General features: G+C 41.1%; 1 protein-coding gene across 3 annotated transcripts in view; it reads right to left on the reverse strand.

Annotated features, from left to right (window-relative positions):
• Positions 1-25,977, reverse strand: part of DIP-zeta (Dpr-interacting protein zeta) — a 307,293-nt gene that overhangs the window by 106,023 nt on the left and 175,293 nt on the right. The window lies entirely within an intron of this gene.

The raw sequence follows: 25,977 nt of genomic DNA on the forward strand, positions 1-25,977 counted from the left end.
CTTCGATCTCCACATCACGAGCTGGGATGTAAACTCTGTACTCGAGCGTGAAGAGCTGGGAGGCAGCAATCTCGTTAGCCTGCTTCAGGTTAGAGACGGAGACACGAAGTTTATTGTGCCTAACCTTCGTGATTTCAGTCACGGCCGAGTATCGCTTCGTCAGATCATTAGTAATTTGCATTACATTCAAAGGTTTGTTTCTGGGCTGAAAGTAGACAACCCATGGGCCAGTCGAGTCATCTGGATAGGCTCGCGATCGGGGGTTTATCTGAGCCTGTCCTTTGCCAGACTGAGACGATGAACCAGGGATGACATCATCTTTCTTCTGAGATGACGTACGTTTTCGACCCTTCTTGCCATCGCGTGGCAAAGTGGTGTCATCTTCCGACAAAACGTCCATTTCGTCTTGCGACAAAATGTCCATTTTGCCGTACTAGTGGGAGCGAAAAACGCTCTACCACTGAAACGATAATCACTCGGACACAATACACAAAAAAAACTACAAACACAGAACACAAACTTAAAATTTAACAGATGGGCGAAAGAGAGAAACAAGAACAAAAACTTATCTGAAAATCCTATACTACTACCACCGAGCGTTTAAACAGCAGCAGCGGAGCGACGCGCAGCGTGGATGATCTTCGATCAGCGTGTGCGGGCGGTCTTCGTTGGTGTGTGCTTGTATGAGGGTCGGCACTCAGCTGAACACACGATGATAGATGAGCGGTGTAAATGCGGAGGCAGATGCTGACACTCGATGACGATGATCCGTGTGCAGGTATGCGTTACCACGCACCGATGGTGCGCAAAATGGTTGGCGAATTGGCAATCGCCAAAACAATTTTCCTTCCGATGATGCCGAAAACACACTTTCTTCTCAGAAAAAAACTCACTTTTAGTTAATTGTTTAACTGGGAACCATGTCAGGAAACACTAAGCGAGAAAAACTGATAATTTAAATCAAGTGAATATCGAGAAAACTTCCAAAATAGCGGAGCGCGAACTAAGTCGACCGTACTTCTTGCTAGGACGCAGTGGAGTGATTTTTTTTTTTTTTTTTTTTTTTTATACTCTAATAGTGAACAAATCAAGTGAGATATTGAAACCCGTATTTCCCGCGTGCCGTCGCTCGAAGAGGAACTTCTGACGCGGCCATTGTTTAAGTGCCGGTGTGCCCTTCAAACCTGCGAGTGTAGATATCCGATCCAGTGATGCAGCTAGTGAACGCCTCCAGTGGTCCACTCGTACCTTATTCCCGGCTGGTGATCGAACCCCGTCTTCTGGATCGTTTTGTGAAGACCGCCGAGTTTTGAAGCACGCAGCGAGGAAGGAGGAATCGTCTGGCAAAACCAAAACGCTAGGTCGATGTCAGCCAGCCAAACGACGCATCAAATCGGTAATGTGCCAGTAACCCTTAATTCCTTCATTTTCCCAATTTTTCCCAAAATTTAACGCCTAAAACATGAAAAACACGGATACACTATGTTAAACTAAGCTATTTCTGTATTATCGAATTATTTAACCACGCTATTCCCTATTTCCTTCATCTCTTTTGTTGGATCCACATGCATTTTTTTAAAAAGGTAAGTATTTCCACCAATTTCTTCCTGGAGCCCTTCAAACGACCCTGAATCTCCAGACAAAGTCTGGAGAGGGACAAAAGTAGTCCCCATACAAAAAAAAAAAATCTAACAGAGGTGGGACCATCATCATCATCATCATCAACTACTTTGACAATATTTTTGGGATTCTAGACCTCTCTCCCCCAATTGTCCATACACAAATAATTATAATTATTTATAATTCTGTCTTAAAATACATAATAGGTTCGAACATTTCATCATAAGTTGTTGTTTTTTCATTACTGTTAATTTTTAAGTGTCCAAGATCTTCAATATTTTAGAAGATTGCCTTTTTCATCAGGTTTTTATTTTAAATTCATAAATTTAGCAAGGACTTTTTTAGATAATCTAAAAACACTTTTTTGAAATTTGTATTTAACATTAATAAAATATTATTATCATATAAATTTGTCGTAGAAAGATTTTAATTATCTCTTCAACTTTGTCTCCGCATTTAGATCAGAAGCAACGTTATCATGCTACAATTTATTAAAAATGCATGGCCAAATTTTAGCACAAATGTGAATGATTGCCCATATCAAACAATTATGCAAAGGTCCATGCAAATTGGAGAAGAGCGAATTTAATCGATTTGCCATTTGGCATAGAACTGCTCTAGGTTGGATTCTTATGCAGTATTCAAGAAATTATCTTGAAAAACATCCATGCGCTTGTAGGAATTTCGCTCACTGTGTGCATCCATCCCTGTACCGACGAACGAACATCCTGCCTTGAGTGTGACCGAGGTGAGGGTGTGAAACACGAAACGATCATGTTCATTGTGCTCTTATGCTAATGGGTGAAAGTCACATGGCGAGTGAAAAGGTCCACCGTGATAGGAGAAAGTGTGGCAACAGCAGCGAAACGCTAACCTCATACCTATGCACTGCGCAGGGGCGCCATGTGAATTTAAAATATGTTTTATCGCCCGCCGTGACTTGACTGTTGATTTCATGAACCCGGCTGGCCTTTCGCGGTCACCATACCATCCGCCATGCAAGCTGGGAGCGCTGTGTCAGGTGTGACACGGTGAGATGATATGGGTTGTCGTAGGGGTGTTGTGGACATGACTCTCATGGCTATCGGAAATAGTCCTATTGCTATGAGATACCGTTCAGTTCGACCAGTATTTTAATGGTAATATTTACAGGTTGAAAGAAGATTTAACAACCATAGTTTTGCTATTGCTACTACTTTGAGGTTTTATTTTTTTTAAACATCTCCTAACCGCCTCACATCCCTAAACCGTTCTTGCTTTATCACATGAGGTAGAAAATGCAAATGCTGCCTAAAATGTCCCTGGAAAGCTACACCTTCAACATACTGAACCCACAACCTGAAAATGCTGTTTCGCAAGTCGCAACACAAATCGACTCACTTTCTCTTTTCTCCACGTCCCTGGTATCGTCCGTTTCAAAGAGGTGAAAAAGGCTCATTTATTAGCCGAACATTGAACTGGAAACAGGCACCCGGCCACCGACAAGTCAACGAATCATCGTCGAATCCGGACAAAAAAATTTACACTGTTTCGGTTTTTTTTTCCCTTCTGCCCGTTAACTGAGGTGGAGTGCTTTTCAAAGAGGATACATTTTTATCCATTTGAGTGAAACAATTTTTGTTCTCCGTTGCTGATAGTGTGGAACCGATCGTGTTCAAACACTTGAACCATCAAGCGCAGAGACCAGCATCCTGCATAGCATCGGGCGAGGTTAACCGTTTTTGTGAGCTGGTCATCTAAAACGTCCTGCCAGGCCAATGTGGTACGGTCGGTGATTGGATTCAGCTGTGCGTTAGCATTTGAATTCGATTTCAGTCGGCACGTAGCGCACTGTGGCCACCGTATCGTAGCTTCAGAGAAAGTCAGTCGATGCCAAACGAGTGGAGCGCAGACACTGACGGGACGGTACGAGCGAGTGGCATGAATCGCCCAGTGGATGGTCATCGGCCAGTATCACGGAGCACGAGGGCATAGGCCAGTCAGGGACTTGAATGTGGATTTACGATTTATTTAAATTCAATTTCCATTTTCAACACTGAAAGCAAACGTGTGTTTTCCTAGCCATTTAAAAAAGAGCCTATTTGCCGTTGAAATCAGATGTTGGTTGGAGTGATTTTCCCGCAGTTGTTTCGGGGAAGCTGAGGGGCGTTTTTGTTGACTGAGCGTTTAATTGAAGGTGGTAACTGTTGTGTTAAGGATTTGTTTAGGTGCTTTGGAATAAACGGTGTTGCTTAGGCTTAGACTGTTACTGAATCATTTGTTCCCGTATTACTTTGTGTCTATTTAAGAGTTTTTTTTTTATAGATTAGATTGGTTAACACACTTGGAAGCTTTAGTTTACAAGTATGGGTTCAAATCAAATGTCAGGAAATGTCACAAGTGCGAAAGTGTTGCAGTGATTGTTTTGAAGATCAATAAACATATAACTCATTAGGAACCATACATAAATATTGTTTGCCCAATCTTAGACCGCTTCCCCTCATTTCGTATTTTGCTATACCTAATACATGGCCGGGCACAACTTCAGTAGACCCCCCTCTACCATCTAAAATGCTAAGTCCTTTATGCATGGTCCCTTTGACAAGTCATTGACACTCCTTGAGACAGAATTTAAAAGGTAATTACCATAAAAAATCCTAAAACATTCACCAACACTGACTGATATAAATGTTGTTTGTCTTGAATTTGACAATTCCGTTTTATTTTTATTTATAAATCCTCCCACGAGTTGAATGCAGGATGCATCACCGTAAATCAATTCAATCATTTTTCATTACTTCTTCTTCCTGGCCTTGATCATTTTTCATAAGCTTATGCCTGCTTCTACTAATTCAAGAGCAAATTTTCATACCGTCAAAAGCAGAGATGCCTGAATCACAGAAATGTCTGTGAATTTACAGACTTTTATTTATTTTTTCACAGACATTTACAGACTTTTTAGATTTTTCACAGATATTTACAGACTTTTGTAATCAATGGAAAATTTTAAAATTTATTTGGTTACACTGTTTTACATCTTTAATTAAATTACACGTGCGTTACATTTTGCAGCACGCATTAGAAATTCACGCGTTTTCAAATCCACCACACGAGCAAGATGTCACTGTTATAGATGGTCATAGTTATAGCACGGACAAACCAACATATGACGAACGATTGAAGTTTATTAGATCCAATAGCATAAAAACAAACTAATGTGATTTTTTTTTCCCTTTGGTTTGTTTTTTCCGTCGATCTTGTTTTACGTGCTGAGCACCAATGCTACCGACGTGCCAGGAAGGCAGCTCCCACACCTGGACCCTACCTATCGACTCATCAACTCATGAACCGGGGACCAACGGCTTTACTTCCCATCCGAAGGAAGGCGTGATCAGAGATGTTATGCCTCAGAACATCCCGGTTGGAATTCAGGCCTGCTGGGGTGAGAGGTAATCACGCTTACCACTACACCACCGGCGCCGTTGAATGTGATTTATTTAAACTTAGTGTTTAGTTTTCATGACAAATTCCAGTGGAGCCATTTTTAATAAAGGATAGACTAATTATGTAAAAATGAGGTTAAGATGACTCTTATATTATTATGAATGTTCAATTCCTTCTCATCGAACATATTTTAACAGATATGAATGACAATATTTTTTTGTTTGGAGAGAACTGATAGTTAATGAGATTTATGACAACATGTTTAAATACGAGTTAAGAAATCGACTAAGCCTACCAAAGTTAAATAACAATATTCGGCAATGTATTGGTGTAAAAATTAAAGACGAACAGGATGAAATCAATTTTATATCGATTTGTAAATTAAATTAGCAAGTTGATTAATATCAATAAATGATGTAAAATATAACTGTAAAAATTAATCATAAAAAAGTAGACTTCAGTGATAAATGTGGATGCTCTTTTTATAAAATATAAATTTTTGTTCTCAATTGTATTTTTTAGAAATATCAAAATAATATCACAAATTAATTCAACTCAAATTAATAAATAGCTTTTCAAAATATGTTATCAACATGATTTCAAAAACATAACTTGATATCATTTTGATATTATTTTGATATCCGACTTTGCTCGGGTGTACTTTAAATTCTGTTTTATCTCGATTTGTTTTCACCTCTATTTTTGATCGTGTGATCTCAAATTGCCACAAAATTTAATGAAATTTTTCAAATCGCACAAAAAGTCTAAGCAAAATATAGTTGTATTAAAAATGCCGTACCTAACCATCATGTATGAGGTTTAAATAGAAAAAATGCTAATCGCGTAAAAATTAAATTAAACCATTTGCGCAATCTCTAAACCTTCATTACCATTTGTTGAATAGGCTCGTATTTTGGGGCTATGAATCATACTGGTGCGTGGCCTTTAGGTGATTCCCTGTAGTGTCCTTTTTCGTGTTACGATTCGCAATATCACATGTAAAAATAGTAAGGTTTTTGTGAATGCACGTAGCTTAAATTACTACTTGTGGTTTAGTGCGGAGAAGCAAGCAATGTCTGAAATTTGTAGATGTATAGATGTATGCCAATTTTGAGATAACAACGCTATTCACTATCAATTGGCATCTACTTTCATATGTGTGTGATAAAACTATGGACTTTGATAATGAAAAATGTGAAAACAACATCAGGTCAGTTTGTCCCATCAAACAAAATAATCGTAAATCAGTCACATCCTGAAATTCAATCGCCCATAGTTCATTTTTTAATTTCTATATTTTTCGCTGATAAAACAAAACATGCAAGCTTCATTGCAACAGATTTTAACTTGAAAAAATTATCAATTAATTTACTATTATTTATCAAATATTTGCTCAATGCCTACTTTTTCCATATGAGACTGATATGGGATTATAGGCAGTGCGAGTATCTTCAGTGTACTCTTTAAAAATGTCCATTCCTCAACACGAAATGAACCAGTGAACCGCCCTTAAAGCACAACATCCTCCCCCCCAACAACCCATTATACACTACACGGGCAACACGTGTGGCATCTGGTTAAAATTGCTTTTCTAAGAACGGACCTCTCAAACCTTCCGGCTGTTACGTCAAAGTGTCCGGAGAATAGGATGTACGATAAGAGGCAAACATGAGGAACCCCCAGACACAACATAACAAGTTTATATCAAAATGCAAATATTACCACATCCCAAGAAAAAAAATCTCCCGATCGGTAGGTAGACTACTAACGGATGCCATCGACAAAGCTGTAGGAAAGACTTCCAGCGACATATTTTCCTTTTTTTATATTTAAAGCCGTGATTTCACGAATTGGACTTTTGTCAGCACCCACACCGCAGCCACAGGACAGGAATGAAATGTCGCAAATTGCGTAATTTATATTCAATCACATTTTTGCCCTTTTCACGCCGCATCAGTGGCTGGTTGATGTGGCACCTGGCTGCTTTTCTCTTCTTCTTAGAATCATGCCTGATTTTCTCGGGTGTCATTGTATATAATTTGCTTTTAATAAAATTGTTAACAAACATGAGCAGAACGACTACCTCTACTACTACTGGTGCGTCGAGCTTTCACATCTTTTACAAAGCACACCACCAATCTGCCAGTGTTGAAAACGAACCGAGAAATTGCAGAAAAATATTCAAATTCAACCAGTTGTCACAAGTTGGCGTGAAAGGATCCCTTCTGAGCAGATGTTCCTTGTCGCTTGCCAGGAGAGTTCATCTGCTGCTGGTGGGGTGACGAGGGTGTTGCTTAGAAGAGACAAGTAAATTTGGTGCGATGTAACTTATGTTACTGGGAATATTTGAATGATTTGAATACGAAGTTCATAGATGGCGTTGGAAAAAGTAATGGCTATAAACTTGGTCTATTAAGATAAACAATAATTTATAAACATTTCGAAAACTAAATGCAGTAACACTAATCTCATGAAATCTTAATCTGCTTAAAATTATATCATAAAACATCAAAAGCTTATTGCCACAGCACTACAAACATGAATAAGGAAGAGATTTAGCTCTTCCACTTTATGATGAAGTCACTTTCACTTCTTTTGAAGACTGTTTCCGTCGGTTCGGAATGTGATACCAACCACATGAGATTGGAAGACGTGTCTCGTGTGTCTAGCATCATATCATGGAACGTTATCGCTTCAACTCTCACTTGGGGGCTTGAAATCTACTAGCTTCTGTTCGCTAGAGGAAGTGACTTCATGTCATGTTTACTTTGTCATTTACATGACAAAATTGGCAATCAGTCAACCAAGGCGGTAGGAAGGAATGTAAACCAAACCGACTCTACCAACCACGTCGGAAAGGGTTCTGCAAAACTGGAAACTCTGCTGGAAACATACTAATTCTCGCACGACATCGTAATAATGAACTGGAATACTGTTTATAGTAGTAGAAACAATGGTGAACGGAAGTCTTGCTGGCCGTGAATGTAGCATCAGATTGATAGTATCAACTGTCAACTGCGGCGAAATGTCATCAAGACTGTTAAAGTTTATCCAATCGCCTAGAAAAACTTAGTATTCGTCTCAGGGAAAGCTTCCAATTTTACCGTGGTTAAAATCCGTAGCGAAAACTCTTTGTTCTTCTACTTTTGGATTTATTACGTCTCTACTGATACATTACGCTGGCTGTTAACATAGTGTTCTAGACGCACTTCCACAGTTGTTAATTGAGAGCTTTCTAAGCCTTTACCATTTTTACATTAGTATGTATTGTGTGACAAGTATAATCATACTCTATTGTCAAGGAAGTCGAGAAATGTTTCAACCCGAAAAATTCCTAGGCTGAACCGGGAATCAAACCCAGTCGCCTTCTGGTCTTGCATTATAGCTGCGCCTTTACCGACTGAGTTAAGGGATGTCTTTATGCTAACGGGTGTCCACTTAAAAATGAGAATGAAAATAATGGGTCGGGATAGCCCCGTAACGTGGGTAGATCACCTTTTCGTGGTACGTTACGGGATGTAAGATCTACCACCGATTCCTAGTCCTAACTTCTTCAAACTAGGGGAACAGGATTTTTCAGTAATCAAAGGAACACATCTTAGTCCTTGTTACTTTTTATACCTTGTTGATAAGTCCTCGGGTTGCCTGGACCGAGGATGATCTTGAAACAAGGAAAAAATGAGTTAGTTAGTCTTCACCTATGTGATTTCTAATCTTCTAATCGTTGTTCCCTAGTTTGAAGTGGTTAAGACTAGGGTTCTGATGCATGGTCATTATCGGTGTCATAGCTTGTTTTTGTTGTTAAGGAATCCAATTTTGACTGACAAAGGGGCGCGCCTTTGGAGGGTGTTCCAACTCCGAAGGGTATAAATAGCGGAACCTTTCAGTTAGAATCGATTCCTTGCGATGAAGGCAAGAATGATAACTGTATCAAAACCGAATACTTCATCATTTCTCAATAGTGATGGAGTAATACGACATGCACTAAACTAAGGACACGGGATATACTACAATAGATCAAATTACTGGTCGCAGTGGTGTTATGTCCCGAACAGAGGAAAAAAAATGGGTCGGGATAAAACACCAGTGAAGTTTAGTAACTTAAGTCTAAGAAGTTAACTGAGCTTAGTGAAAATTGACATACGGTCAGCAGCTTAGTCATGATACTGGAACATGCACGATGTACGGCTGCCACATCAATTTTCAAGATGCAGCTTTTGATCCTGTTTGTGAGTTTCTTAGTGTCCTTGGCCTTCCAATTATTCTTGTAGATAATGATACTCATTATCTTCCGTCAACCGACTGTTTGGAGCATTCCAAGGAGAATTCAATATAAATCTCGAAGCAGACAAACATTTTCGAAACTGCATGGAATACTATTTATTATTTGTTAAACTTAACACCAATGGCAGAGGTGACCATCAAATTTAATTATATATTTTTAAAGTATGTCAAAACATAACAAAGTAGCAAACATTTAACGTTGTTCTGTTCAATATAAATGTGAACACCTTGAAAATAAAAATTGGCGTAAGGGAAATGGTTTCAATGTTAGCCTATGGATCTAATAATTGAGCGCATCGATAAAAATCGCATGTTCTAATTTTTGGGCTACAAAATGGTGAGTTGACAACCTGGAAGGAGCGGAATACCTAGCCCTGGTCCTCACAAGTTCCTACTTCACGCCTCCTCGAGTCATATGATAACAAAAGACTACCAGCTGAAACATGGACACAGCTGGTTGGCGTAGCCTGGGCAATGTTGCCAGTCCGGCAATAGCAAAGTGAAGAGGTGCGACGCGAACACTGGCGCGGTAACCATAGTACGGTGATAGAGGAAATGCTTCACCAAACCTGAGCGTCTGCTCACCATGGAGGTGCGGCTCAAAACGGCGTCTGTTCTCCATGTTAGGAGCGGCTGATCACCGTCCTAGTGCCAGCGTGGGACTCTAAACAGAGCTGTGCACGATGGTCCCCCGGCGAGACAGGGGGTTGGGGCAGGCCCAACAAGCCGCCCTGGAAAAAAACAAAGTTGCAAATACCGAAGAAAGAAATACGGATCGGAACAATCGGCACAGACCTACGCGACGAAATAAGGACTACGATTGGAAACTCGGAACATGGAACTGCAAATCGCTCGGCTTCCCGGGTTGCGATAGGTTAATCTATGACGAACTTCAACCACGCAACTTCGAAGTCGTAGCACTGCAGGAACTTTGCTGGACGGGACAAAAGGTATGGAAAAGCGGGCATCGAGCGGCTACTTTCTACCAGAGCTGTGGCACCACCAACGAGCTGGGAACCGGCTTTGTAGTGCTGGGTAAGATGCGCCAACGCGTGATTGGTTGGCAGCCGATCAACGCGAGGATGTGCAAGTTGAGGATTAAGGGCCGTTTCTTCAACTACAGCATCATCAACGTGCACTGCCCACACGAAGGGAGACCCGACGACGAGAAAGAAGCGTTCTATGCGCAGCTGGAGCAGGTGTACGACGGCTGTTCGCAACGGGACGTCAAAATCGTCATCGGCGACATGAACGCTCAGGTAGGACGGGAGGCAATGTATAGACCGGCAATCGGGCCAAACAGCCTGCATGCCGTATCGAACGACAACGGCCAACGATGCGTGAACTTTGCAGCCTCCCGGGGTATGGTAGTTCGAAGTACCTTTTTCCCCCGCAAGGATATCCACAAAGCCACCTGGAGATCACCTGACCAACACACAGAAAACCAAATCGATCACGTTCTAATCGATGGGAAATTCTTCTCCGACATTATCAACGTCCGCACGTACCGCAGTGCGAACATAGATTCGGACCACTACCTAGTTGCAGTATGCATGCGCTCAAAACTCTCGACGGTGCATAACACACGTCGAAGTCGAACGCCGCGACCCAACATTGAGCAACTACGGGACACCGGAGTTGCCCAGGACTACGCGCAGCAGCTGGAAGTTGCACTACCCACGGAAGAGCAGCTTGGCGCAGCTTCTCTTGAAGATGGTTGGAGGGACATCCGTTCAGCCATAGGTAGTACTGCTGTAGCGGCACTAGGTACTGCAATCCCGGACCGAAGAAATGACTGGTTTGACGGCGAATGCAAACTGTTAGTAGAGGAGAAGAATGCAGCACGGGCGAGAATGCTGCAACACCGCACGAGATTGAATGTGGAGCGATACAGACAAGCGCGGAACAGACAAAACTCGGTTTTCCGAAGGAAGAAGCGTCAGCAGGAAGATCGAGATCGCGAGGCGATGGAAAATCTGTACCGCGTAAACGACACACGGAAGTTCTACGAGAAGCTAAATAGTTCGCGCAAAGGCTACGTGCCGCAAGCCGATATGTGCAAGGACTTGGACGGTAACCTTCTCACGAACGAGTGTGAGGTGATTGAGAGGTGGAAGCAGTACTATGACGAGCACCTCAACGGTGAAGCAGCAGAAAACGAAGGTGGCACGGCAACAGACCTTGGAGCACGCGCAGAAGACGACAGGCTACCGGCCCCTGATCTTCAAGAAGTTGAGGAGGAGATCGGTCGGCTGAAGAACAACAAAGCAACTGGTGTAGATCAACTACCAAGTGAGCTATTGAAATACGGTGGTGAAGCACTGGCTAGAGCGCTGCACTGGGTAATTGCCAAGATTTGGGAGGAGGAGATATTACCGGAGGAGTGGATGGAAGGTGTCGTATGCCCAATCTACAAAAAGGGCGACAAGTTGGATTGCTGCAACTACCGCGCGATCACACTGCTGAGCGCCGCCTACAAGGTACTCTCCCAAATTCTATGCCGCCGTCTGTCACCATATGCAAGAGAGTTCGTGGGGCAATACCAGGCGGGATTCATGGGTGCCCGCGCTACCACGGACCAAATTTTCGCGATTCGGCAGGTTCTGCAGAAATGCCGCGAATACAACGTGCCCACACATCATTTGTTCATCGATTTCAAATCCGCATACGACACAATCGATCGAGATCAGCTATGGCAGATTATGCACGAGTACGGATTTCCGGATAAACTGACGCGATTGGTCAAGGCGACGATGGATCGAGTGACGTGCGTTGTTCGAGTATCGGGGACACTCTCGAGTCCCTTTGAATCTCGAAGGGGGTTACGGCAGGGTGATGGACTTTCGTGTCTGCTGTTCAACATCGCGTTAGAAGGTGTGATCAGAAGAGCTGGGATAGACACGAGTGGCACGATATTCAGGAAGTCCATCCAGCTCCTTGGTTTCGCCGATGACATTGACATTATGGCACGGAACTTTGAGATGATGGCGGAAACGTACATCAGACTGAAGGCTGAAGCTAGACGGATTGGACTTGCCATCAACGCATCAAAGACAAAATATATGAAAGCAAGAGGTTCTAGGGAAGACAATGTTAGCCTCCCACCCCGAGTTCAGATTGACGGTGACGAAATCGAGGTGGTCGATGAGTTCGTGTATTTGGGCTCACTGGTGACCGCCGAAAATGATACCAGCAGAGAAATTCAAAGACGCATTATGGCAGGGAATCGTGCCTACTTTGGACTCCGTAGGACGCTCCGGTCGAATAAAATTCGCCGCCGCACGAAGTTGACTGTCTACAAGACGCTGATTAGACCGGTGGTCCTCTACGGCCACGAGACCTGGACTATGCTCGTGGAGGACCAACGCGCCCTTGGTGTTTTCGAACGGAAGGTGTTGCGTACCATCTACGGTGGAGTGCAGATGGATGACGGAACGTGGAGGAGGCGAATGAACCACGAATTGCACCAGCTGCTGGGAGAACCATCCATCGTCCACATTGCAAAAATTGGGCGACTACGGTGGGCTGGGCACGTCGTAAGAATGCCGCACGACGACCCAGTGAAAATGGTTCTAGAAAGCGACCCAACAGGAACAAGAAAAAGAGGCGCGCAGCGGGCAAGGTGGATCGACCAAGTAGAAGGTGACCTGCGGACCCTTCGCAGACTACGAGGCTGGCGAACTGTGGCCATGGATCGAGTAGAGTGGAGACGACTTCTTCGGACAGCAGAGGACAACAAGGCCTTAGCCTGATTGGTAAGGTAAGGTAAGTATGTTCTAATTTTTTCTTGGAGCAATGCGTCATCTGGAATACCACTAATCTCACTGAAAAATAGTATCCAGTTTATCGAAATAAAATTTTCTCACTTTTAATGTTAGATTAAAATAATTGATATAGCTTCATTACAGCTGGAGATACTTGGATTTTAGTAAACAAACCCTTATTAGGAGAAATTTATTTTTTTAGCTAAGTTTATTATTGACGCATAACGGACATTTGATTTACTAACGATTTTTGACGTAGAACTACGTCTTTGTCGACTATACTGGGGTGCAAATCAAAAAATGTGTATGGTGAAAAAGGGTTAGGTTTTGATTACTTTGTCATTTATAGATGAAATTAAAATCCAAATACGCCAATCGATAGGATATTACTTTACAAATCTGTTGAAATAAATATATTATAAAAATCCCATTAATTTTTTGAATAATGTACAAATGATAATTTTATCACTGTTTTCATGAAATAAACGTTTTCCCCAAACCCAGCCGTCATAATCGAGTACCACTTGATTCCACATTGTTCTGCTTGAACCTGAAAAGATATAAAACAGCGCTGCTGTCATGCTAAGCAATTCGAGAGTTCCCATAATTTCAGTTTGGGTCTTACTACCTAACAAACAATCGTCTATTGAAGAAACGACTTCTTGGCTATTTTATTCAACTACATGCTTAATAGTACTTGAACTATTTTTAATAATAACTTCTGTTCAGGCTTTGTTCACACAAATCTGGAGAATTTATTCAACCACAACATTAAACTACTTGGTATTGTATAAGGTATGTCGTCGATAAGCTTTTATTCGACTCATATGAGTTGTAACAGAGTTTATAGATAAAATTTTTGATTATTCAGCGTTTATTAGACATCACTGCTTCCTTAAAAACAGTGATGCTCTGTATACGCTTGATTCTCATGTGAAGTAACGTTTAATTAGACATTATTATACATTTATTAAACGATTATTCAACTGTGGGAAAATTAACCCGAAAATAAGAGAGACGGGGACAGGGAAGGGTGTGTTTTCTTAAGTGTATTGTGGCTCGCACCACACAGATATTAGAAAACTTATTAATACATACTTATACATACAATGTCGTTGCATGGGATTCAAACCATGTACCTTCCGAACACCAGCCGCTTGCCTTGTCATCTGAGCTATCCTAGAATTCATCATATAGGCAACTCAATAATCAATAAAAGCTCGCTTGAAAGTAAATACCTATCAGCACTCCCGATCGCAACTATAGCTCCTTCAAGGCCCTGTGGGAATGATTAATAATTCATAAATCATTGTTTTAAATGAGACCAATGTTGCCTCTTCACCTCTCCAAGTCGAAAGATAGGATGCTCGGTTATATTTTAAACTAGATCAATGCATTCATTGTCGTGAGTCATGTGATCGATGATTACCATTTAAATTAATTAGCCGTAGAACACAAATAAAAAAAGCTTGGGATTGAACTCATGACCTTCTAATTGGAAAGCGGAAACGGTAACCACTACTCTACTGATTCCGCCGTGTTGTTAGACTGAATCAGTGTTGTCGAATAATGAATCTAATACGTCGTTTATAAAGCATTTACAAATCATCTGATTACAACATGGACGCATAGTGGTATAAGAGCAATTATGCTGACTGTATTCACCTTTATTCAGCAATATTGTAAAGTAATGTAATGAAATCTAATAATGAAGCTGGAGAACATTTATTAGACGTCTAATAAAGCATTTTATTAAATCAATTGTAAACAGGCGAATTAAAGTGTCAATCGATACGAACTCAATTTATGCAGATGAGCAGCTTGGATTTCGCCATGGGCATTCAACTACTCATCAACTCTTAAGAGTTACCAATTTAATTCGTTCAAACAAATCTGAAAGCCACTCAACTGGAGTTGCTCTTCTAGACATAGAAAAATCATTTGACAGTGTTTGGCATGATGGTTTGATTGCTAAATTGAAAATTTAATTTTCCACTTTATATTATGAAATTAGTTCAAAATTATTTAACTGACAGAACTCTGCACGTAAATTATCAAAATTCCAAATCTAATCGACTACCTGTTAGAGCAGGAGTTCCTCAAGGTAGCATTCTTGGGCCTATATTGTATAACATTTTCACTTCGGACCTCCCTGATTTGCCTCAGGGTTGCCACAAATCTTTGTTCGCTGATGACACAGGCATTTCCGCTAAAGGAAGAAGTCTTCGTGTTACTTGCAGCAGGCTGTAGAAAAGTTTAGATATTTTCTCTTCTTATTAACAAAAATGGAAGATTTCTCCCAACGCTTCCAAAACGCAACTTATAATATTTCCACATAAGCCTAGCGCTTCGTTTTTGAAACCTAGTAGTAGTCACATAGTCACTATGAACGGAGTTCCAATTTCCTGGTCAAACCAAGTGAAATATCTTGGATTAATACTTGACCAAAAATTAACTTTTAAAGATCACATTGAGGGCATTCAAGCCAAATGTAACAAATATATAAAATGTTTGAATCCTCTTAAACACAGGAAATTCAAACTTTGCCTGACGAATAAACTTCTAATATTTAAACAAGTTTTTAGACCGGCCATGCTTCACGCTGTGCCAATATGGTCTTGTTGTTGCACTACCAGGAAAAAAGCGCTTCAAAGGATTCAGAACAAAGTTCTGAAAATGATTTTGAAGTTGCCTCCCTGGTACAGTACTACCGAAGTACGTAGAATTTCGAATGTTGAGACTTTAGAACAAATGTCCAACAAAATAATTAATAATTTCAGGCAAAAATCGTTGCAATCCTCAATTGCAACGATTTATTCCCTTTATACTTAGATAAGATTAAGTTTTAGTTTTTAGTTTTAAAATATAATGTCAGTATAACATGACATGCAGGTTTAAAAAACCTGTTTAAAATACTGAATTGCCAAGAAAGGAACAATTTAAAAAAACAAGCTATATATCATAACAATTAAGGCTGGTAAGTTACTGTAGTAACTGGAGCACCTAGGTTAAAATGAAATGTAATTTATTTTAAATTTGGAACAAATAAAGAGTTAAAAAAAAAGATATCTCTGATACAGATTTTAAGCATAAATTCTTTGAATCCAAATGTAAATAAAACTCAAGGAAATTAGATTAATTGTCGTAATTCCTAGACTAATATAAAATTATTAGATCTCAAATAAAATGAGAATTATCATAATAATAAAATGTTTAACCTTATCAAAATCTTAAATCCTAAGAACTCCACAAAATAAATATGCTTGAAAAAAAAAAACCCGCGAAATTATGTTCAAAATAAATTTTTGGGATTAAAAAAAGGTTTTGATAGCATTTACCATAGGATCTCCTGGACTTCAAAATTCGTAATTCAAGATCTTGGGAAATTTACCTAGACTATGAGACATTTTTCGAAAGGAAAATTCTTCGAGACAAGAAAGTAAGAAAAAATTAAGATTTAAAAATTTCGAAAAATCTTGACGTTTAACAAACATTATGAAAAATCAGGTTATAATTTTATTTCATACCGGATTTCAAAAATCATAAGCATTAGATTGAATTAACTGGAAAACCTTTTATTACTTCCTGAGCAACCTACAGTATTGTAAAAATATTTGATATTTTATTTATTCGGCAGTCAAACGATGACTGCAGTCAAACTTTCTACGTTTCCCTTACTAAAGCATTTAGATTAGCATTCTATGCCCCTCCTTTTTTCTGTATTCTGGTAACATAGATGAATGAATACAACAGCAAAAAATGTTTGACGAAATCATTCTCTGCTTGAACGTCAAGCAGTACAGTTCGGTCTTTGCTCGCTCTGTCGAGTTGTTCTAAAGTTTCTAGTTTGTTCCAAACATTCGCAGTTTAATCGCGTCGTCAGTAGTGTCGGTCGCTTCGTGTGATGGGAAGACAGCGCTCCCGGAGCAGGCTCCGAGAGAAAACGGAGAAGAAGAACAGCGGTGAGGGTAGCTTGAGTGTACCTATTTCGAATAGGTACGCTACTCTTCCCACCGATGTAGGGAATCCCACCTCAGCCACGGTGAAGCGGTCTAAGAAGAGGAAGAAAAATCAAGGCCAGTCCGATGGTGCGAGTGGACGGGACGATGCCACCGCGACGAACGTCAGCGTCATTGGTGATTTCGGCGACGCCGTCGACAACGAAACTGCTGCCAGCCCGAGTGCAGCAAAAATTAAGCTTCCTCCACTGGTGGTGAAGCAAGTCCCACTCAACACGCTGATTGGCGATCTTTCATCGCTGGGCGTTGCAGCTGAGTTTAAGCTCGGCAGGATCGGCACCAAGGTGATGCTCCGAACCAAAGCGGAGTACGAAGTGGCCGTGAAATATCTGAAGGATACCAAGGCGGAATTCTTCACGCACGACATCCCCGGTGAGAAGCCCTTCAAGGTAGTCATCAGGGGTCTACCAAACTTCGACCCCAAGATGGTCGAAGCCGAAATCAACCGGTACAAGCTAGCCCCAATCGCTGTCTTCCGAATGACAAGGAGAGATGAAAACGTGAAGACGTACCCGGATTGTCTTTTCCTGGTGCACTTCCAGAAAGGGACGGTGACGCTCAATGCGCTACAAGCCATCCGATCGATCTACTCCATCATCGTACGGTGGGAGCCATACCGTGGCGGTCATCGTGACGTAACGCAGTGTCAGAGGTGCCTCAATTTTGGACACGGTACCCGCAACTGCAACATCAAGCCACGCTGCAGCAACTGCGCTCAAGAACACGCCACTTCCAACTGCCCTGCGGATGGAGCCGTGGCGATAAAATGCGCTAACTGTGGTGGTGCACATCAAGGCTCTGACAGACAGTGCTCCAAACGCGAGGACTTCAAACGCATCCGAAAGCTGGCGTCAAGCAACAATCAACCAGGACGCAAGAAGGACAAAACACCATCATTCAGGACGGAGGATTTTCCGCCTCTTCGTGCTCCCCAGCAAAGGCAAGCGAATTCGCGGGTGCAACCCGCCCCTCCTCAAGAAGCTTCCGGTGATTCTGCTGGTCAAAGCTCTCCATCCCCCCCTGGATTCTGGAGACAACCAACAGCGCAAAACAACAACCCCGATCTGTTCTCAGCGGATGAACTGATGGAAATTTTCGTCAACATGTCCGGTGCTCTTCGTAAGTGCCGCAATAAGCCCGAACAGATCCAAGTGCTCGGTAAGTTCATCATCCAGTATGGCGTCTAAACCGCTAACTATCGTCACCTGGAATGCTTGCTCCGTAAGAGCAAAAAGGATTGAGCTTGCCGACTTCCTCCGCAAGCACAGCATCGACGTGGGCCTTCTAACCGAGACCCATCTAAAGTCCGGCGACAGCTTCTGGTTGCCTGACCACAACATTATCCGGCTTGATCGCACCAGCTCCAGGGGGGGTGGTGTTGCGGTCGTCGTTAAGAAAGGAATAAAATACCACACTCTGTCCCATATCCGCACCACTATCATCGAGGCCCTTGGTGTGGAGGTGGAGTCGTCGACTGGATACGTCCAGTTCATCGCCGTCTACTGCCCTCGACAGTGTGCCGCCAGCAGTGGACTAGCGGCTAAATTCAAGAAGGACCTGTCCACCATCACCCGTACCGGTTCCCGCTTCGTAGTTGGAGGAGATCTGAATGCTCGCCATGAGGCCTGGCGGAACTACCAGCAGAACCAGAACGGTCGTCTCCTGTTCGACCACTCACAGCATGGGCTGTATTCCGTTTGGTTTTCGGATGAACCAACATTCATCTCACCGGCGGGCAACCCATCGACGCTAGACCTGTTCCTGACAAATATCGGCTTGTCCAAGCCGGTAGCCTTGAACGAACTCAGCTCCGACCACCAACCGGTGGTGGCTGAACTGGGCTGCAACGTGGCTCCTGCTTCAAGCCTGCGCAAGGACTACCATCGCGTTAACTGGGCCCAGTTTGGACGCGTGGTAGACAGGCACATCATCGACAACCCGCCGCTTGACACCGTGGAGGACATCGACCGAGCGTTGGAGGGACTCCACCAAGCCATAACCGTGGCTGACGAGGCGTGCGTCCGACGAGTTCCTGTGAGGGGTAAGTTTATTGCCATTGATTCCCACACCCAACTTTTGATTCGCCTGAGAAATGTTCGTAGACGCCAGTTTCAGAGGACTGGAGATCTGGGCAAAAAACGTGAAATGGCTGATCTGAACAGACAGATTGCTTCCAGAATGGACTCACTCCGAAATGAAATTTTCTTGCGTGTTGTCCAGAATCTGGACGACCGCTCCAGACCATTCTGGAAGGTAGCCAAGGTCCTGAAAACTCATCCCAAACCCATTCCACCTCTCAGAGTCGAAAATGATGACGATCGGCTTTTAATTACCCCACAGGAGAAAGCAAATGCGATCGGCGAGCATGTCGCTTCATCGCATTTGCTTGGCTCGACTATCCAAAGTCCGCTCGATGATCAGGTTGCGCAATGCGTTCAAAACCTAGATGTCTCCCCTTGTATCGTGCCCCCGGCGGATATGATTACAGTACAACAGATTTGGTCAGCGCTGAAATGCACCAAACATGAAGGCTCCCGGGTTTGACGGTATATTTAACTTGATCTTGAAGAGACTCAGCATGAAAGTGCAGTCTCTTCTAACCGCTATCTTCAACAGATGTTTGGAACTGCACTACTTTCCAAGCATCTGGAAAATAGCAAAAATCATACAAATGCGCAAACCCGGTAAGGATCCAACATTGTCTTCAAGCTACAGACCAATCAGCCTCCTTTCAGCGCTGAGCAAATTGTTCGAGAAACTCTCAATCGTTTGCTCAAGTTTGTCGAGGAAAATAACATTCTCCTTCCGGAACAGTTTGGATTCAGAAAGGGGCACTCCACCAATCACCAGCTATTACGGGTGAAAAATAACATCCGAAGTAACAAAGCTGTATTCACCTCCACAGCCATGGCCTTGTTAGACTTTGAAAAGGCGTTTGACAATGTTTGGCATGACGAACCTGTGTACAAGCTTTGTAACTTCAATTTCCCATTACATCTGGTTTAAATCACCCGTAACTACCTCCAGCAAAGGTCGTTTAAGGTATCGTTGAATGGTTGTCTTTCAGACACGTTTTCCAGCCCAGCAGGAATCCCGCAAGGCAGTCTGCTGGGCCCCTTGCTTTACAGCATTTACACTTCCGACATTCCTCCCCTCGGTGACGGTTGCGTGTTCTTCCTGTTCGCAGATGATACCGCAATAGCCGTCAAAGGAAGGATGCCTCGCGAAATAACGAACAAACTTCAACGATGCCTTAACGCCTTTGCTGATTATGCCACCACGTGGAAAATCAAAATCAATGCCTCCAAAACACAAGCGATCATGTTCCTCCATCGGCAATCGCCCAAACTGAAACCGGCTCCATCTTGTACTGTAATCATGAATGGCACAAGGGTTGAGTGGTCTGCCGAAGTAACCTATCTCGGGATGTTGTTCGATGAAAAGCTCCTCTTCCGTTCGCATGTAGAGAAAACTGTAGTCAAGTGTTCTACCTTGGATAGGTGTCTGTATCCTCTGATTTGCCGCAGATCCCGCCTCTCAAGGGTGAACAAACTGGCCGTCTACAAACAAATCCTAGCACCTGCGATCCTCTACGCAGCTCCGGTGTGGGAATCATGTGCACAGACTCACAGGAACAAAATCCCAGTCGCTCAGAATAGAGTGCTGAGGATGGTTCTTCATCGTCCTTTCGACACTAGAATAACAAATTTACATGAAGAGGCAGGCATTGCCAAAATAGATTCCCGAATGAACGAAATTAAGACTAAATTTGCACAAAAATGTAATTTATCAGAACATGCTTTAATAAGCAATTTGTATATAGTAGATTAGGTGTATATAGTAGCTGTAGTTGTAAATAGTAGTTATAAGTAGACTCCTTTTTCCAATTCAAATCATACCAATCCCACCAAGGTGGTCATACTTTAAAATAGGCCTGATAGGACTAGAAACTGTAAATAATAATTAAAATCTCACTGTACTAAAGTTGAAAAGACGCAACTGTGTCACTTCATAAGTTATACATATAAACCACACAAATTCAAGAAATATAGATCATTTAAAGTCAAAAAAAAAAAGCTTGATGAAATAGTGTCAAGTTGTAATGAACAAATGTTATAATCAATCTGAATTAAATGGTGTAATTAAAATAGAATTTCATTCATAAATGACCATGTTATAAGCATTCAATTATAACATGGTCATTCATGAATGAAATTCTATTTTAGTTAAACAATTTAATTCAGATTGATTATACCATTTGTTTGGTTTAAATAAGATAGTTGTTTATCAATGATTAACTATTGAAAAATCATTAAAGTGTTAAGCCGCAATGACCAAACGGTACCACTCAATATAATTTATTGTCTTTGCTTTTTTTTATTCATTCACCTACATCAGTAAAATATAGAACAAAGGAGGAGCATATAATGCTTATCTAAATGCTAAAGTAAGGGAAACGTAGAAAATTTGACTACTGAGTTATAAACAGGAGTGCTCGTTTTGCTGTACACTACACTGCAATACAATACCACCCAAACTATCGGCCCTTTTCAGGGCCACCACAAGTTTTTACAAAATAGTTGAGTTATGAAATTCACTTTTTTACAGAACAATATCCGAAACAACAAACTAGAAAATCGAACAAAAATTTCATAGTTCTACGTAAAAAATGCGGTCATGTCTTGTATACCACCTCCCAACTTTTTCATTGGGGTGAGGTGTATGTATTGAGCTGATAGGAATGCTACGATGTCCACAAATCCGAGGTCGAACTGTCCAACGTGCAACGTTGAATGATTCTGCGGCTTCATCTTGTATCGTTAGGGATCAACTTTCTGATGGCTGTGTTAAGGGTGAGCACCTTGCGGTCGAAGAAAATGAATGGGAAATTTGAATATTTCCATATTTATTCATGGTTCACTATTTAAATATTTTGCAATTATAATGTGTGACATATCACTTAATCTTGTAACACTGGTGAGTCGATGGACATACAAATAATCAAAATCCATTGATTATTGGCCAAGTTATTAGCATTTAAAATCTGACCAATTTTCGTTGCATTTTTCTTAATTGGCACCCTTACCGAAAAACGAAGTCCAACGTCAAAAACACCAAAAATTCTGGGAGGAAGGGGGGTGAGAGGGCTGGCGAATTCTGGAGGGCGCCTGGCCCCATTGGCACCCACATTAGCTACGCCAATGAGTGAACTATGATCATAATCTATCAATTACTTTTAAAATACACAAATTTCAACAACTGAGTGAAAAGTTAATAACAAATGAGTCCATCCCAAGTAACATTTTAAGTTTTATGAAATACTACAAAGCAACTATAAAACAACATTCATAAAACCCTGGTCAAGGCTATTTTGTCATTAATGCATCCACCAAAACCTCATTAATACTAGAATATGTCTAGTTGGCCCACCCTGGAGAAGGTTTTGAAGGGTGTATTCTACAATAAAAGCTATTTAGCAACAATAAAAACCCTTTCCGAGCCATTTCCTCTAGCCGCATGCTGAATCCACTAGGAAAGCATCAATCAAGATTGAATCCGATCTTATCAAAATAATGAAAATAGAAACTAATGGTATACAAATCTTGTTGAATATCCAAATTTATTACAATAGTTCTCATTAAGTGGCCTAGTTTTAAGTGCCATATTAAATTTTATGTGAAATGTACGTGAAAACATTAAAAAATTAAGTCAACCCTCGTAAAACGTCGATTTGACTATCTATTTAATATAGAAAAAAAAAATATTCCTCAGATCAAGCTTTGCCGAGACTTTTTTTTATTATTTTTGCATTTAAACAGTTGATTTTCATGGGTCATTTGTGAAAAAGTTGTTTTGCTTTCAAGAATTCCTTAACAAATTAATAAGGTTTTAAAATGGCTTTTATGAAGAAAACTTGCAGGCTGAATTGTTTTTATTTAAAGCCATTTTGCTTGATCCTGACCAGTTCAGATTTATGGCAGCATTTATGGAGGCAAAGTTGCCTGCAAAAAGTTAAACGTCAAAGTTTGTTTATCTTTCGATATTTAGTTGCGCTGTGGGATCCAGTGTTCTTCCAGGCGGTTTTCTCCCGATGGATTGAGAGCAGTTACTCAGATAGTTTGCGATTCTGTTTTACAACATTTCGCATTTCGAACAGCTGGAAGTGCGAACGATTGCCGAAAAAGATCTCCTTCTTCCGGATGGTTACAGAAGTGCACCATCCAACGATGCAGGGATGTACGCTTGAATGAAATTTTCGAAGAGTTGATTCTAAAATCGCTGCTATGGATCGGAAACCAGCTAATCTTCGCTTACGAACAGTTTCAGTGGTTTGCTGTCAGTTGATACTTCGCAAGATCTGGAGAAGGCTGGTATGTTTTTTAACTTTCGACAATGTTTTATGGCACCGCTCAGTTTACTCTTCTCCGCCAGATGGTCAGTCGTTGATGGTGTGCTGGTTCTTCTAAAGAAGTAAATTTTTCTGAAATCGACTTGAATTTTTCATCCTACTTCGTCTATCTTTTGATATTTCCTTGTCATAAAATTGGCATTTATTAATTATAAGGAAACATCTTTTAAGCTCAATTTGTAAATAGAGTAATTGGCGAGTTAATGATGCACTTTAAAAAGCCTAAAAAGCAACAATAAATGCTTTTTGCTCTAATGCAAAACCAAATGGTTTTATGGTTGCTTTTATAATGATAGAACACGTTTATAAAGTATTTTATCAAGATATTTATAAACAATTGCTAATGACGTTTATGCTTGAATTACAGAACAGTTTTAAAGAGGGATTGATAACTGTTTTAAATTTTTGACTTTCTTGTAAAACTAAAAAAGGTTTTTACAACAGCAAAAAGCTGAATTACTAAGCAGGAATGTTTTACACTTTGAAATGCTATATTTATACTAATTGGATTGTTCATTGTCGTTATAAAACCATCATAAATCAGAGTGGATGCTAAATGGTTACTGGATTGTTACTTGGGATGCCAAGCATGCCTAAGACAACGAAACTTCATCATCAACACCAGCTTTCATTCACCCGTCAGCAGTTACTTTTCATTTCACTCACTCACTCTTTTCGGGAACAGTTTCTTCACTGTGGCTAATCCTAATGTGTTGTACCTACCATTGCATCGGTGGAGAATGTTTGTTCAAGCGAATCTGACACAAGACAGCTTCTCGCTACACACTTTGCAACATAAGCCATCACATCACCGACCACCACCATACGGCTTCAACTCCTTTTCCTGTTTTCGTTCCGGGAGGGGTGGGGTGGAAAACTCAACACGGCGACAACACGCTCGGAAAAAGACTTTTAAGTACATAAAATGTCATAATATATTTGCACTTTCGTGTTTGGATTTGTTTTGCGTTTTGTTGCTTGTACTTTGCTTTTCCTCTGCTGGCTCTTCCCTACACAACAACAACAAGCAACAGTCGTTGGGAAAGCGCAAGGATTTTTTCACCCGCAGACAGACTGACAAACTGAACCGAATTAAGTTATGAGAAGACGCAGAATGTTTGAGAAAATATGAACTCCTGTTCCGGAGACAATGTGGTTGCCCCATACTTGAAATGCAATTTCTTGGCACATTTTCTCGCCTTCATGTTGCATTGTTTATCCTTTGCTTCTGGGGAGGTGTTGGCTTAAAAGTTTTCCGCTTTTTACACTTGCAAGGATTATATTAATGTGTTTCTGCTTTTGTTGTTTACTTATTCCAAGGTTTTCTCGCAGTTTAGGAACAGGAGGAGATCGTTGTTTGTTGAAATGGCTTGATTTAATTGGCATAATTCAAATCTTATACTGGTTTGACTCGACATTTTTGTATTTATTTGGGTTTGTCGAGGGGCTCATGCTTCCACTCACTACTCCATAAAAATGTTTTAAGAAATTATGAATTCATTAGATGATATAATGAAAGTTTGTGCTTGTAACTTGAGTTGTGAAAGTATGTGTTTAACACATAATACCTGTCAAATTCACTTTCAGAGAGTCACAATAAGCGATTTTACGATTCGTGACCGTTCACTCATATTCAAAAAATCACTGAGTGTGACTCTCTGGTAGTGAAATTTACAGGTTTTATAAACCAGTTTTCAAAACATACATTTAATTCTGAAAAACGTAAGATATGCGAAAGTTTGTTCGTGATAACCTTGAGACTGATATAAACAGAGTATGACAAAAAAATGATTCGTGATAAAATAGAAATTCCACTGTAATGGAGATATTCGTCAAATAAGGGTAAGTTGATAAATTGCCTTGATGTGACACAATTTCATTATCCAGTTAGCAATTTTTATGCATCAACTTCAAACTCTTCTTCCTTGAATCCTACACTCATAAATGCTTGCAGAAACTCCTTCAAAACAGCTCCGGTGAATGGTTCTACTCTTTAACCTCAAGAGACTTCAATCGCAAATTTCGCCTCCGACAAACCGGTGAACAGCCCTCTAAAACGGCTCTAAAATTTAAGCCACCGATTTACATAATGGCCTACACAATAATTTGGCCCATTTGTGTTCCTTCTTTCTTGCCTCGCCTGGCATCAGACATTCCACGGCCTGATTTCGGATGTAAGTATCTTCCGTCGATGATGGGTTTGCCTGGTGCGGTAGGAGTTGGAACATTATTTTCCCCTGCTGGGGCTGCTGCTGTTGGACTACTGCTTATTTCCTCGAATCCTTCTGTCTGCCTGTACACCAATCACGGCAAGTTCAGCCTGCAAAAGTGGCTGTCAGCCTAACAGCAGAGGGGACGACAGACGACGGGATCCGGAAAAACAAATGAAAAGTTGTAGCCGAAAAATCCAACCACGAAATGTTTCCTTCCTTGTTCTGCTTCCCCTCCAGCAGTGCTC

The sequence above is a fragment of the Ochlerotatus camptorhynchus genome, unplaced genomic scaffold, assembly GCF_037179485.1.
Source record: "Ochlerotatus camptorhynchus isolate MF236.1 unplaced genomic scaffold, CSIRO-AGI_Acam_v1.1 ptg000284l, whole genome shotgun sequence".
In the NCBI taxonomy this organism is placed as follows: domain Eukaryota; kingdom Metazoa; phylum Arthropoda; class Insecta; order Diptera; family Culicidae; genus Ochlerotatus; species Ochlerotatus camptorhynchus.